Here is a 14,765-nt window from a genome sequence, read left to right on the forward strand (position 1 = left end):
TGAGAATCTTGATATTTTCATCTGTCTAGAGACACGACTGGACCCGTTAACTGTTCGAAACCACGAATTTTCTTATCCTGGGTTCATTACATACAGGCTGGATAGGAACTCCATGGGTGGAGGCATAGCTGTATTCATCCGAAATACCTTAGCCTACAAAGAAATAAAGAACTTGGATATTTCAGATGAAAGGATCGAAATGTGTGCCTTTAAAATCACAAATGTTCAACCGGAATTAGCTCTTTTTATATGTTATCGGCCGCCGGGGTTCACACTTTCGCAACCCAATTGGGGGCGATTGTTGTCTAATCTTGACAGTCAGGACAATAAATTATTCTTGGAAGATTTCAACTCCCACCATACGGTATGGAATTGCAGAAGTACACAAACCAACGGAGCCAGAATGCTGAGGGAATTGGAGAATCGGGACCTCCACATTCATAACAACGATACTCGATCCCACCTGGATATCCATTCACTTTCCGAGTCTAATATAGATTTAGTTATTTCTAATATTGAAATTGCTGATAGAATTAATTACAAAATGGGTGATGAGCTATGGGGTTCGGACCATTTTCCAATATATGTGGATGTCCAAGTGGAGAAGCATCTCTATAGGAAAAAAACATTCAAGCTATATACGATAAAAACTGACTGGGACAGAGTATCAGAATACCTGAATATCAAATATATTGAATTTCTGGATCTGAATTTTGACAATGCCTCCCCACTCGAGAAATATGAAATCTTCACTACAATTATCAAAGATTCCATTGAAGACTCTACTCCTGGAAAGGGAAAGAAAGGGCAAAGGAAAAAACCTCGAAGAAACGAGATACCAGGAGACAGCAAACACCATGTACAGTTTATGAAGAAGGATAATCGCATTCGAAGATCAAATCCAGTAGGATGGTGGGACTTCGAATGTGACAAAATTAAAAGACTCAGAAGGGCTGCATTCAAGAAATGGAGATTGACATCAAATATTCAAGACCTCATAAAATATAAAAAAATTATTGCGGTTGCAAAAAAAACATTCAAAGCCAAAAAGAAAGAATACTTTAAGGATTTTGCAGAATCATTGGATAGCAGAGTTAGCAGCAAGTATGTATGGAACAAATCTCGTATACTAAACAATAAATGGGTTAAAGTAAAGGATACTAGTCCTACTGAAAATAGACAATGGATGAATAGATCCGAGGCTGCTATGGATAAACTGAGTCCACCATATGTTCCGACAGACCCAGTATGGATTCCAGTCTGTCCAGATAACGAATTCTTATCTGAACAATTCAATTTCACTGAATTCAACATCGCTCTCGAATCTAGGAATACGAAGAGTTCTCCAGGAATGGATGGGTTTGATTATTTCATCTTGAAAAAGCTGCCGATCAAGTACAAACTGATATTATTGGACATCTTCAATGATATGTATTCAGGTGGGCAATTTCCGGAAACGTGGACGAATCACTTCATACATTTTATCCCTAAACAGGATGGAGAGAGCGTTCGGCCTATATCTCTGTCATCCTGTCTTTGTAAATTATTCGAGACAATGACTAAGAATAGGTTAGACTGGTGGTTGGAACATAAACGGATTATGAAAGACACACAGACGGAATTCAGAAAAGGGACATCATGTATGAACAACTTGGCGAATATCACAATGAAAATTAGTCATGGATTCTCCAGGCAAGAAGATACAATAGCGGCTTTCCTCGATGTTCGCGGTGCCTTCGACAATGTCGATTGTGATTTATTACTAGCCAAACTTGCGGAAATTGGTTGCCCAGCGAAGCTACTCCGATTCGTTAAATTTATCATGTATTGTCGCAAGGCATCAACCGAAAATTCTGATCAGGCCAGGTATCTGTACAAGGGAGTACCACAGGGAGTCGTCCTAAGTCCTCTCCTATACTCCATTTATGTTCTGGATATAACCAAGAATACTCCTGCAGGGGTTACTGTTTCTCAGTTTGCAGATGATACTGGGGTCTATACTTGTGGGAAAAATAATACAGAATCCATACAAAAAATATAAAATGTCATAAAGGTCTTGAGTAGAAATCTGGAAAGGATAGGACGCGAACTCACTCCACAAAAAACCAAGTTAATCCATTTTTCTCTCAAAAAGAAAATTAAACCTCTCGAAACCACAATTACTATAGGGAATCACATAATTAAGGCATCGGAATCGGCTCGTTTTCTGGGAGTTATTTTGGACTACAGGTTACTATTTCGAAACCATGTTGAATACATAGAGAAAAAAACTCTCCGAGCTCTCAATCTTATTAAATTTTTGAGAGGTACTTGGTGGGGGTGTGAACAGAGTACGTTGTTGATAGTTTATAAAAGTTTCATCAGATCAATTTTGGAATATGCTCTGGGAGTTTACTATCCAACAACGAAAAAATTGACCTACATTCTAGAGAAGATACAATTTGAGGCGCTCCGAGCTGTCATGGGATATCGGAGAAGTACACCTACAAACGTAATGACTGCTGAATCCAAACTCCCAAACATAAGAGAACGAGCCAAATTCTTGCTAAAAAAATTTTATATTAAAGTATTGTCCAACAATCGCCTTCAGTTCTACGATACTCTGTTCAAAATGGTAACAACTGATCCTCTCGTTAGAAAACGGCAAAATTGACTCTTATTCCAATGTGCTCGAGAAATGAGACCGTTCGTAAATCAAGTTGATCGAGGAACACATTCCAACGTCTATGATTATAAATATGAAGATGTTATAACTGAAATTCAATTTGATGCTGAAACTGGTAAGACCATAAAGATGACTGGGAATCCTAGAATTTCCAATCAAATGATGTCCGGCACGCGAGAGGAAGTATATGAGATATATACGGACCGGAGTAAAGTGGCAGGGGCTAATTGTGTTGGTGCTGCCTGTTTTTGTCCTCAGTTAGATTATCGAATCACCAAGAGTATGAACTCCAGAGCATCGATCTTCACAGCAGAATGTCTGGCATTGAGCGATGCTATGGAGTTAGCTTTGCAGAACACCCAGAAAGACATTCACATACTCACAGACAGTCTCAGCGCTCTGCAAGCCCTCAATCATCCACAATTGAAGATCAATGTAAACAAATATCTACTGCAAGTTCGTGAAAAATATAATCACTTCAACACCCTTACACCTACGTCTCGAGAATTGAAATTCTTCTGGATACCATCTCATATGGGAATTCCAGGAAACGAAGAGGCTGATCGTCTAGCGAAAACAGCAACTGAAGTGATACGCCCTGAAATCTCTAGCCTCCCCTTTACTGATTTCAAAGAGGAATTCAGAAGTTTGTCAAAAAAGAATACATCTCAATAGCTGAAAGAAACAGGAGCCATGAAGGGCAAAATATATTTCAGGGATTTTTACAGTAACTCTGCTAAACCCTGGTTCAGGAAGTTCAAAAAACTTCGACGAAGCACTGTAGTTTGGGTGAACAGAATTAGAGCCAATCACTACAATCTGAAAGCCTCACTGGCCAGGATTGGGGTGGTGGACTCTCCTTCATGTGAGTGTGGATATCCGGAGCAAGATGTGGACCATTTAGTCTGGCAATGCCGACAGTATGATGAACAAAGGAAGGAACTGATCAGTAAAATCAAAGGAAAGTGTCCATTTCCCACTTCAATGAATCATATTGTGTATATGCTGGATCCTATTGTTATAAAATCTATTGATAACTTCTTCAACCAATGTAATTTGAAAATATAATCAGTGTTGCCATGTACTGTACTGAATTGCCTTATGGCTCAGGCTAATAAACCTTGTATATAGGTTTCAAATTGCCGAATAAAAAAAAAAAAAAAAAAGGTTTCAATAGAAGTTCATTAGAAATTTAATAGAATTTTCTATATAATTCGCTGTTTTTACATGATATTTTTTCTTGTGTAATGTCAAAAAAATCGTTCAAAATGAGACTACATAAAAATGAACATTTTAAAGGTATAAAGGCGAGGATTATAATCGCATTCGTCAGAAAATACTTTCAGGGCGAGGAGTGAACGTAATTTTATGTCGGTAGACCCGAAAACCGCGATCTAACCGAATGAAGTGAGGTTAGAATCGCGGTTTTTTCGGGCCGAGTGACATAAAAAAAGGTTTTAGAAGAAACAAAAATTCAAACTTCAATATTTCAACCAATAATTGAGTTAAAGAGCTTCGGTTACGTGCATTTTTCTTCTTTTGGACTTTACTTTCAGATAAAGAATAGAAAAAAAGTTTTAAAATTTTGTGACAATTTTTCATATTCAGAATTGGCGGGTTCGTTCATATGAAAAATAGCTGGTGCCTCCGGCGTTGGCCGGGCAGTTCTCTTCTGCGGCATCTTATTTTTTCTTTGAAGAATACGATTTATTTGGAATTTCTACTTTTTTAAACCTAGGACTATCCATGTTGTTGTTCTTTAGAAAAATGTAGAATTTTTTAATCAAATTTTCAAAAACGCCGCCTGACAGGACATGTGCAGTTATGAGTTTGCTTCCGACGAATTTCGTAAAAAACAAATTAATAATAAAGGAGTTTTACTCGCGTGACCTGTACCCGGCCTGAATTCTTTATTGAACCTTCCTCAATTAGGAATGTACTATTCCCAACTATTTTTTTTTTTTCAATATTGTGAACCTTTCAAAATCTGGTCGAGTTCCATAATCTTCTGAAAAGAGTAGAAACATTATCTTCAATAGGTCTGTGGAGATAATACACTTTCTGGCCTACAATACAATCTCAACAAAATTGGTCTTATCATTCAATGTCTCCTCTTCTCTATTATTAACAATCATGCTCTTTGATCTTTGAATCTTTAACCACTCAGAAGACCTGACCATGCACTGATAGAAAGGTTTAGTCGAACCAAACCAGACTTTTTAACTATTACCATGATTCGTTACCTATTAACGAATTGCGGTAACAGTTAAGAAGTCTCGTTTGGTACAATTGAATCGTTCCACCTTTTCTATCAGTGTGGCCAAAAATCGCCGTACTTCACTCATGCACCCACCCACCTTCTTTCTTTTTATTCCGCTGACATTTCACATTCACGTCTAGATCTCGCGCTCCAAATAACTTTTATTTTTATCCACTCTGCCTGTCTACTGATTAGGTATTCTAATTGAGTCTCTGCATCAGCCAAGGCCTCACTTCCTTCCTGAAAAACTAAGGCCGCTCAACTCCATTTGCGAAATTCGCCATATCATTGAAAGATAACATTCCTTTTCCCTGACGAATAAAGTGTAACGAGTGAGCAGCATGCGCCCCACCTGCGAGGTCTTTATGTTTTCCAAGGTGAGATATCGCGACAACAAAATTCATTCCCCAAGAAAATTTCAGACGGTGTTTCGTAGAACTCTAATTGTTAGTGAGACATGCACAATGCACTTAATCAATCTATTCAATCTACCGATTAATTTTCAAGTCCCATTACACGTTACAAAAGTTTGCCTCGGACCTCAGGCTGTTTCAGTGTTTCGGCAACAAATTGTCATCAATATATGAAGCTAATGCTAAGAGGTTTTTGTTAAAGGTGTAATTTCCAACGTATCGTGTCGAATATATAGCCTGAACAATTTTCAGCCGTAATGCCTGGCGTGCTTTAAAATCGGGATGAGTTTTGCAATAAAAACTCTCCTGCTGCGCGCTCGAGATTTTAATCTGCAAAACTTCCTCCTCTCGTTGCTATACAACAAAACTGTAAAAAAATGCTTTACAATTTTGAAGTACGAGGGGCATTTGGTTGTATTATTTTCTCATCTAAATTTCGAGCGATGAAAATGCAGTATTTTACGTCTTTGCGTGGTATAGCCATCCCGATTGCAAATTTCGATCAGTTGGCCTGGATTTCACATCCAATACCGGTCAGAATTTGTTGATTAGACTTTCGCATCAAGATTTAGGAAAATTCTGAATAGAGTATCGAGATCCTGTGTGGCATGAAGTTCATTCCGTAAGTAGTACATATAACAACTCCAATGAATTTTTCGAGGAAACTGAGTTATTTCGTCTTTTAACAATTTCGGCAGATTATTTCCGATATCACCATTTCGATAATTAGAATTGTAGCATTCGGTGTCATCGTTGTACAATTGATCATTTTTTATCATTCTACTTGACAACGGAAAAATTCCCGAACGATGGGAAATTATCGTATGTAATACCACAAGAGCTTCAAAATTATCAGGTATTTTCAATAGGTTCGATGCAAACAAACGAATGAGTCAAGATTTTTCAGGTTAAAAAATTACGAGTGCGAAGCACGGTCCACCCTAAGGTGAGCACCAGGGTTAGAAGGGTCAAAAGAGTCAAAATTCCGTATTTGTTTATAAGATATTTTTTTCTTTTTTTTTTAAGAAAAACTTAACGAGTTCGTTTGTATGTATGGAACTTTGAGGAAAATACCTGATTAGTTTTAAAGCTCAAGTAGTATTCGGAAGAGAATTTTTCCATTCAAATTTCGGCCGAGAGAATTGCACTATGAGATAAAATCCATCTGTCAGTTCCAACGGAAGGCTTACTCGAATAGGAAATCTTTTGTTTTTCATATATATATATCTACATGAACAATTAGCAGTGTAATTATCAAAAATTATCAGTTGAATACCGTGATGATTATATAAAATAACATTCGAATAGTGTAATTCTATTGGCTAAAATTTGAATGAGAAAATTTTTCGATATAATTCTCTTCCGACTGGTCGACAGGACGTCGAATACCATTCTATTGTTCGGCAGGGTGATGGGAGAAAAGAATCGAAATATTTTTGCCCCGACTCCTTTGGAAAACGTCAAATACTGAATTTCTATTAGTGGACATTCAGATGGGGGAATAATAAATTGTAATATCTCGCAACCTTCAAAGTCATCCGATATTTCCGGAAAGTTTCATTACAAGCCAATGAAGGTGTCATGTTTTGCAGTCTAGAAATCTCGAGTGCGCAGCCCGAATAATTTTTTTGAAAAAAATGACATACACACTCCTTTGTTTGCAGAAACGGATGAGGGAAATAGCCGATTAATTTTGTGGCTGAAAAATTCAGAGGATTATTTTGAGTAAAGTATTACGATATTTGGAAGTTATTTGCTGAACGAAAATATTCACAGAAAATGATCAAAAGCTAGGAGGAAACATCTACTGAAACATTAATTTCAATGTGATGGCATTGAATAATGCACTCTGGTCAGAATCCGATGGCCGATTGAAACATCACTTATTTCCAATTCATCTCATATTCTTGAACCCTTTCCCTAATGACCAAGCGAAGAAATAACAGTCAATTGAAATTATTGTGAGCAATTGGAACATGACGTTACAGTAATAATGTGACTGGTAGGGATCGGTCGAAGTGGGTGTATAATCTATGATGAGTCGAATCAATAATTTTCCCACCGATTTCCTTCCCTTGGTTCATTAGGGAAATATTGGACCAAAACGGAAAATTTCAAGAAAACTGCAAGAAATTTGAGAGTTTGTAGTTAAATAATTACACAACCGTGGAGATGATTTGGGTAAGAGTTCACTCAAGTCTTAGTTACACTCGTTTCTCCCCGAGAAATCATCATATATACATAATGATTTCTCCAGGAGAAAATGTGATCGTGAATCTAATTAGCTCTACGTTTCAATCAAATATTTGATTTTTTTGGCATAAAAATTGCAATAGTTTCCTCCCTTTAGATCGGGACGTTAAAAAATGCAGCAACCGTTCATTACCAGGGCCAGAAACTTTAATTGATTAAAAATAAAATAGAAGGCGTCGCTGAATTCAATAACAGCGGAGTATAACTAAATGAAAAAAAAAAAATGAACAGTGAAGGTTAACCTCTTTGTTGATGAAAAATAGATGTGGTGGAATCTGGAAGACGTGAAGTACATCACGGTTTTAGGATTGATGATGAAAGGTCAGCAATCGAAGGAATAAAATAAAAACTCGTGGGAGTGTGGACATCAGGGAAAGAAAGGTGAGTTTCGGTGGCCGGTAAATAACATGAATGAGGGATGATGGTCCACAGGGGTTGACAGACTCGGTGAGATGAAGAAGAAACGAAAAAATATTTTCATTTTATTTGTCTATTTTTTCTGAAGAAATATATATATGGACACTAGTTGTGTTTATCCAACTAGGGGGTCATGGATGATGGGAAAGCGCCAATCAACTCTACACTTGATATGGGAGGAGAACCTTTCAGGTAGAATTGATAGATTGAGTAATCCTCGAGGAAACATACACTGAAAAAAAAAATTTCTAAGATTCATCTATGATTCAATCATAGAATTTCTAAATAGAAATTCTATGATTGATCCAAATTGTTCATAGATTGAATAGTCGCAAAAGAAAATGCTATTGTAGGACACAAATATCGATTTGACCTAAACCAAAATTGGATTGTATGAAATCGATTTTCTTATAGTATAGTATATTTTGTTTATTCTATCGAATTTAGAAAATACATGTTTTTGCGACAAAATCGATTTCATCCAATTCAATTTTGGTTTAGTTCAACCGCTTCGGATTTGGTGCAAATAATTTTTTTTTCACAATTGCCATGGAAAAATAATCAATTCAAATGATGAAGAATTGCGTTTGTCGTAAACAAGAAACTGCTCACCGCGAAAGTCTCGCATCAATGAGTATCCAACAATATGTTCCTCATAGACCAAATGAATATTTTATTGCATCTATGAATTCTGCGTTCAATCGAACAGATATTCTTTTGCGGGATATCGTGACGCTGCTAAATTTGATAATTACATGCTTTATTCGAAGAAGATATCTGATAATACAGACATTGATTTGTATGTACTGAAAAGTACATACCAAACAAAGAAAAAGTTTAGATAACTGATCTCATTCTTTTTCAATCGAAAACATTAAGATTAAATCGATATTTGTGTCTTACAATAGCATTTTCTTTTGCGACTATTCAATGGATGAACGATTTGGATCAATCATTGAATTTATATTTCTTAGGAATTTTTTTTCTCAGTGTATGGCTAATCTTAGTACCAAATGTGTCTTCGGATTTGATCCAGGCAAAAGCAGGTCTGGCTTTACGCCTCGCGTAAGCAAAAATAGATTTGCGTCCAGATCTGTGTCCGCTGATGGCAGATCAATTTTCAGGTTTGACCCAAAATAATCACAGACCTGTCTTTAGGTCTGACACAGGCAACAGCATGAGAAAGAGCTCAGATTGTCTTCTGTTCTGAATCATTTTTCCTTCATTGTAATTCAATGCCTGAGTCAATCTGCTTTTTATACTTGCTCTTATTGTTAAGAGAGTATTCAAATGACGGAAGAAACTAATCGTAGCATGATCAACGCGAGTGATTATTCCTATTACCGTGCAAATTGGAATGAAAGATATTTCCTATAAGACTATGAAATGAAAGTTTGCTGGAAGCGCACTGCACTTCAACCTCTTGTAACTTCTAAACAGGAAGAGATATTCATTTTCGAAATCGGTATTTTAGCATCACCAGATTAATCTATATAACACGGTATTGATAAGGGAAAAAAAGTTGTTAGATGATTGAAATATGTACATTCAATGTGGCGATATCGGAATCTTCAGGTTTGATTCCAATCTGCGGTGAGTCTGCCTTCAGGACAGACCTAGATAATAGCTGAGTTGTTTCTAAATCTGATTCGGACAATGATTTTCGGGTTTGACCCAGCCAAAGATAGATCTGTCTTTACGCCGCCCCCCGGCAAGAATAGACCTGCGTCCAAATTTGACTTATACGTTTTAGGACTTATACGTGCGCACTAAACTTCAATCTCATGCAACTTCCAAATATGAAGATACATTGATTTTCTAAATCGCTATTTTACCATCACCAGACTGATTTCGATAAAACGCTTCTGCTGAAAAAGAAAAAAGTTGAGGAGGATTGAAAAATCTATGCAGATCTGTTGGTGACCTGCTGAAAATTGATTGAAAAATGTGCTCAGATTTGTTGGTGATCTTGTGTGACCTGCCTGCAGACCTGATGACCGATCGTCATCGTCTGGGTCAAACCTGCAGACACCTCTCTTCCGGTCTAAAGTTGAAAATTTTAAACCGGACGTCAATAAAATAATGACCAATCAAATCATCATTCAATACTATAAAAATAGAGGTTAGGTACCATTAATCGGACAAAAAGGACGATGGAATCATACTTGAAGTTGCACAACTTTTTTATCGTTTTTTTCAATATTTGTAGTTTTTTTTTCAGAAGTGATGGTAACCAGTTGGTCTGGTGCAATGTGCGTTGTCTCGGCGACGCCAACCAGCCACGTGGGCGGCAGAATACTGATGGGGGCGGGCATTTCACCCGTATCCTGCACAGATAGCGATACCTAACTAACGATTATGTTTAACTATCGCCCGTAACCCGGATTTAACATTTGTTATGAATATTTTCATAATGTTGTTTCATCGACTCTACTGAACTGATTTGAATCCAGTTGCATGGCATTTTATCTAGTGATGATCAGGTTTAATATAGAATCAGTTTTTTTGGACCGCAGGTCTGAAAAGTTATAGAAATTATAGTCAGTTTTTCAGTCGAGATGTGTGAATAATATTTGAGCTATTGACGGCGTCGGGGGTATTGATGGTCCTCGAACCGATCCGAAAATTCTTGCTTCTAGGCATCAAATGTATTTTATTCTAGAAATCACTAAGTGTTTTTCATGAGAACTTATGGTGCTATAGCCCAAAGGAATTTGACTATTCTCGGCATTTAATAATATCCTCTTTTGATTAGTGCTTGGATGCAAGTTTTCACTTGATTTTTGTATCTTTAGACAACAAGGGAAATATCTGAATGAATAATATTGAATGAGTAATATTGTGACGAAGGTCACTTATAAAATAAAATAATAATAAATGATTATTATTAAATTAATAAAATAGGTAATTGAATAGTTAGGGAGCATACTCTGTCTCCGTTTCACCCAAACAGACCTGAAACAGACGGTGTCAGGAGATGCATTCAGTGATTAAACCATTGGTGCCTGACTGAATGAGTGTGGTTATTCAGGACCAAGGCAGTGGATCCTTGAAGGTATGAATAAATGTCCTCAACTCAACCTGAGGAACGTGAATGAGGAGATATTAGTCGAAGGTACGAGTACGAGGGATTGGAAAGACGTTGGAGAGAAGTCACATTGACCAGTGTTGTGACAGGTGGGTTTATGTCGCCCAGAATAATAAACCGGAAGACTTTCATACAACAGGAAACCTGGTTAATGTTCACTGGTGATCAATGGATTGTCAGAGAAGGTTTACGATTTTTCCATAACAAATCCTAGTGGAAATACGAGAAAACGGGAGAATACCTGTCAACAGTGATGATGTGTGTTTTCATCAATAGTGAGGTCGATAAAAGGGGTATCAACCTCGTCACTATAGTTCAATCAATTTTACCCTTGGCCGTGAAAACGCGACACTCGACCCTGATTTCTTGTGAATGGAAATACTAATTGTGAATGCATCTCATTGGCCAAAACAAAGGAAACAAGAGCCGGTTTGGTGGATGGGGATGAGAGTGAAGATATTACCCCCGGATGAGGGAGAAGAGCCCGAATCGCATCACTCTGCGTGACGACATTAGCGACTGACAAACCCCTCGTAAATAGTAATTCGAAAATAGTTATTTAGTAGTAACCGATGGCGGCGGCTGTGTGGTTAGAGTATGGGATTGGCATGCGGGAGACCCGGGTTCGATTCCCGGCTGGGGGGGCCAAAATTTGTGACACTCTAAATCTCACGGTTTCATTGTCGAGCGGGAGTCTCGCAAGAGACGACTGTACCTGGGCAGGTTTTTTCCCTCAAATGAGGTTTTCCCTTGTCCTTCGGCGAATGCGGTACAGGGGTTTGGGGGGTGGGAAGGGAACAAATCGTAAAGACTCGAAAGGGTATAAGAGAAGAAATTTTTTTTTTAATTTAGTTATTTAGTAAGCCATTAGTTAGCAATTGAGTGGATCTCAGGCCTCAGGAACATCTTGAGGAGTGGGGGAGACGAGTTAAAGTCGGAAAATGTCGAAGAAACGCGGAAAATACAAGAATTGAGAGAAACAAATCTCTTCCACTCACGTGAGTAAATATAACAAAAATTACGGCACAATTCCGATTCCTGTGGCGCCACGATTTGAAAGTTGTTTCTCGAAGTATTTTGCCTCAAGAATCCGGGAAAAATAGTAAAAAAAATTCCATCTCGATTAGTTCTCCCGATTTTGACAATTTCAATGATGAAATGTGGACGTCCGCATGAAAAGGGACCACTTTGTCGATATGGAGTTATGTATACTCTGATAATATTTATAACATTCCGCACATTTTAAGCCGAAAATGATCCTCATAGGGTGAAAAATGACGTTGTCGGAGCCAATGAAAAAAACACGTTAACATGAGTGTAAATGGGAGTTGCTGAGACAAAAACGTGAATATCTCGTAAACTAGAATCGACAAAGTGGTCCCTTTTCATGCGGACGTCCACAAATAATGGCATATTTCGAATTAACTAATCTGAATTAATCAAATAAAAATTGAAAATTTTGATAAAATATTTTTTTCCAATAACAAAAATTTACCAGTTATTTATTTGAAATTTTAATGCTCTTGAGGACCGTAAAAGTGAGATAAAAATAGATAAAAAAAATGAAGAACTAAAAAGCTAAAAAATGACAATTCCTAATATTTATTAACATTTATCATATGAGAAATAATAGAAATACCTATGTAAATGAGGGAATAGATTATTAAATTAAAAAAATTATCACAGGTTTTTGAATGTCATTCAAAATATCTAACAAAAATTTAGAAATTCTCCGAAATTTCCAGAAACTTCCTTTTTAAGCCGTCTGTAAATGTGTAAATGTCCAAATTTCCCCAAATTCCCAACATATTCTTCAGTTTGTTTATAAATGCCCTAGAGAATCTGCAACTTGTGACCCCCTGTGACTTCCTGCAACCACCCTCATGCCACCTGTCTTTTTCTGTTTAAACCGTGAGGCCCTGTTCTTTTTCTTGTTTAAATTTTGAGGTTCTCTTCTTTTTTTTGTTTAAACCTTGAGGCTCTCTTCTTTTTTTTTGTTTAAACCTGAAGGTTCTGCCGAAAGAAAAAAGTGGTAGTCCAGGGGGCGCAGCGCCCCTAGTGGGGTGCAGGGGTGAAACTCCTGCCGGGGTCCAGGGGCGGAGCCCCGGTGGGGTCAGGGGTGAAACCATTCAAGAGAAAAACATTTATTTTATTTATAAACATAATAGAAAAACTTAATCCTTAGAAGTAGATGATAATTTCATGAAAACTGAAGCAAAAATAGATTTATTTCAGTAAAAAAAAAGAAAAGTTCGCGAATTTTTTTTCAAATTTTTCAGTTTTTCCACTCATCAAAATAACTGATTTTTCCCCCACCCTTAAACCCCCCAATCCCCAACGCCCTGAGATTGTAAGGTATGAATTGGGATAATATGAATTTTTTAGATTAAAATATCGAAAATTTAAATGAATAATCAAAATAGAATTTTTTAATTATTTTTCCCGGATTCCTGAGGCAAAATACTTGGGGAAACAACCGTCAAATCGTGGCGCCAAAGGAATCGGAATCGTGCCCAATTATTTATTATTAAAAGTTCCGAACAATAATTAGAATTACTGAATAAACATCATTATTCTTTTATCAATTGAAAAATATCTCTTTTGATTTATCTGGCCCGAATAAAATAATTCAGCCCAAACAGATTTAATTACTTCATAGTAATTGGTAAACGAATAATTTCAAACGATTTAGAGATATTTTTGAACTATCAATAATACTTTCGGCCCGAACAAAATTTCAAAGTAAGTATATTTAATCATAATTTCATGCCAAAAGGCATCAATTGTAGAACATCTACCTTATACGTGATTTAGTCTACAAGACCGTTGAAACTAGATTATTTTCGGAAAATAATTTAAAATTTTAGAGAAATAGGTAGTTTAATCTTGTTTCAACGTCACAATATTCATACGACCTGTCGCAAAATATTTGTTTTCATACACCATCGCCCGAAGGCAATTCTTCAGTTCCATATGCATGCGTTCCGACCATTTTTCCTATTCAATTTGTTATATTTCCTTCAAGCCTTATAGCATTGTATGCACTTTCTTATTCATTCATCATCAAAATCTATTGCCCTCCAATTTATTGAAGAAGAAAAACAATTAAAGATTAAATATTTGCTGGAAGTGTCACAGTAGACATCCCTGGATTGTCTCATTGAGATCTACTCATCATGAGAGTCATCATCATTCTTCTCCTCATTAATTTACGGATAATGTTTGGTGATTTATCATTGCATTGCATCATTAGACGTTGTGACCTTTCAATATTTAATTATTATTATTTCCTAAAAGGGGGATTTAGGGCAATTAAATAATGAGGACAAATGAGGGATAAAATTAACTGAATATCTATATTTCTATTAATTTACATAATAGATCGTCGTAAGACGTTTGAAATGCCTTTTACTTGGATCTAGGGTTATGGGTAAGGCCAGGCAACTTTTGTACACGTAAAAAGGGGAGTGACTCTAATGCAGAAAAAGGGGAGAAGCTAGTCGTGTCGAGGGAATGCAACTAAATATAAAAAGAATAACTAAATGGGGAAGAAACAAAGAGTGTAGGCTCACCGTTGGGGGGTATGAAGGGTAATATTGTGGGGACAAGAGGGAAAATGAGGGGGGTAACTCGTACTCACGATGGGACTTCACTCTGGCGAACACGTGG

General features: G+C 36.9%; 1 protein-coding gene across 2 annotated transcripts in view; it reads left to right on the forward strand.

Annotated features, from left to right (window-relative positions):
• LOC107042746 (nuclear migration protein nudC) overlaps window positions 1–14,765 on the forward strand; it is a 318,222-nt gene that overhangs the window by 148,512 nt on the left and 154,945 nt on the right. The gene's annotated exons all lie outside the window — the stretch shown is intronic.

The sequence above is a fragment of the Diachasma alloeum genome, unplaced genomic scaffold, assembly GCF_001412515.2.
Source record: "Diachasma alloeum isolate Michigan unplaced genomic scaffold, Dall2.0 Dall_scaffold_00514, whole genome shotgun sequence".
Taxonomy (NCBI): Eukaryota; Metazoa; Arthropoda; class Insecta; order Hymenoptera; family Braconidae; genus Diachasma; species Diachasma alloeum.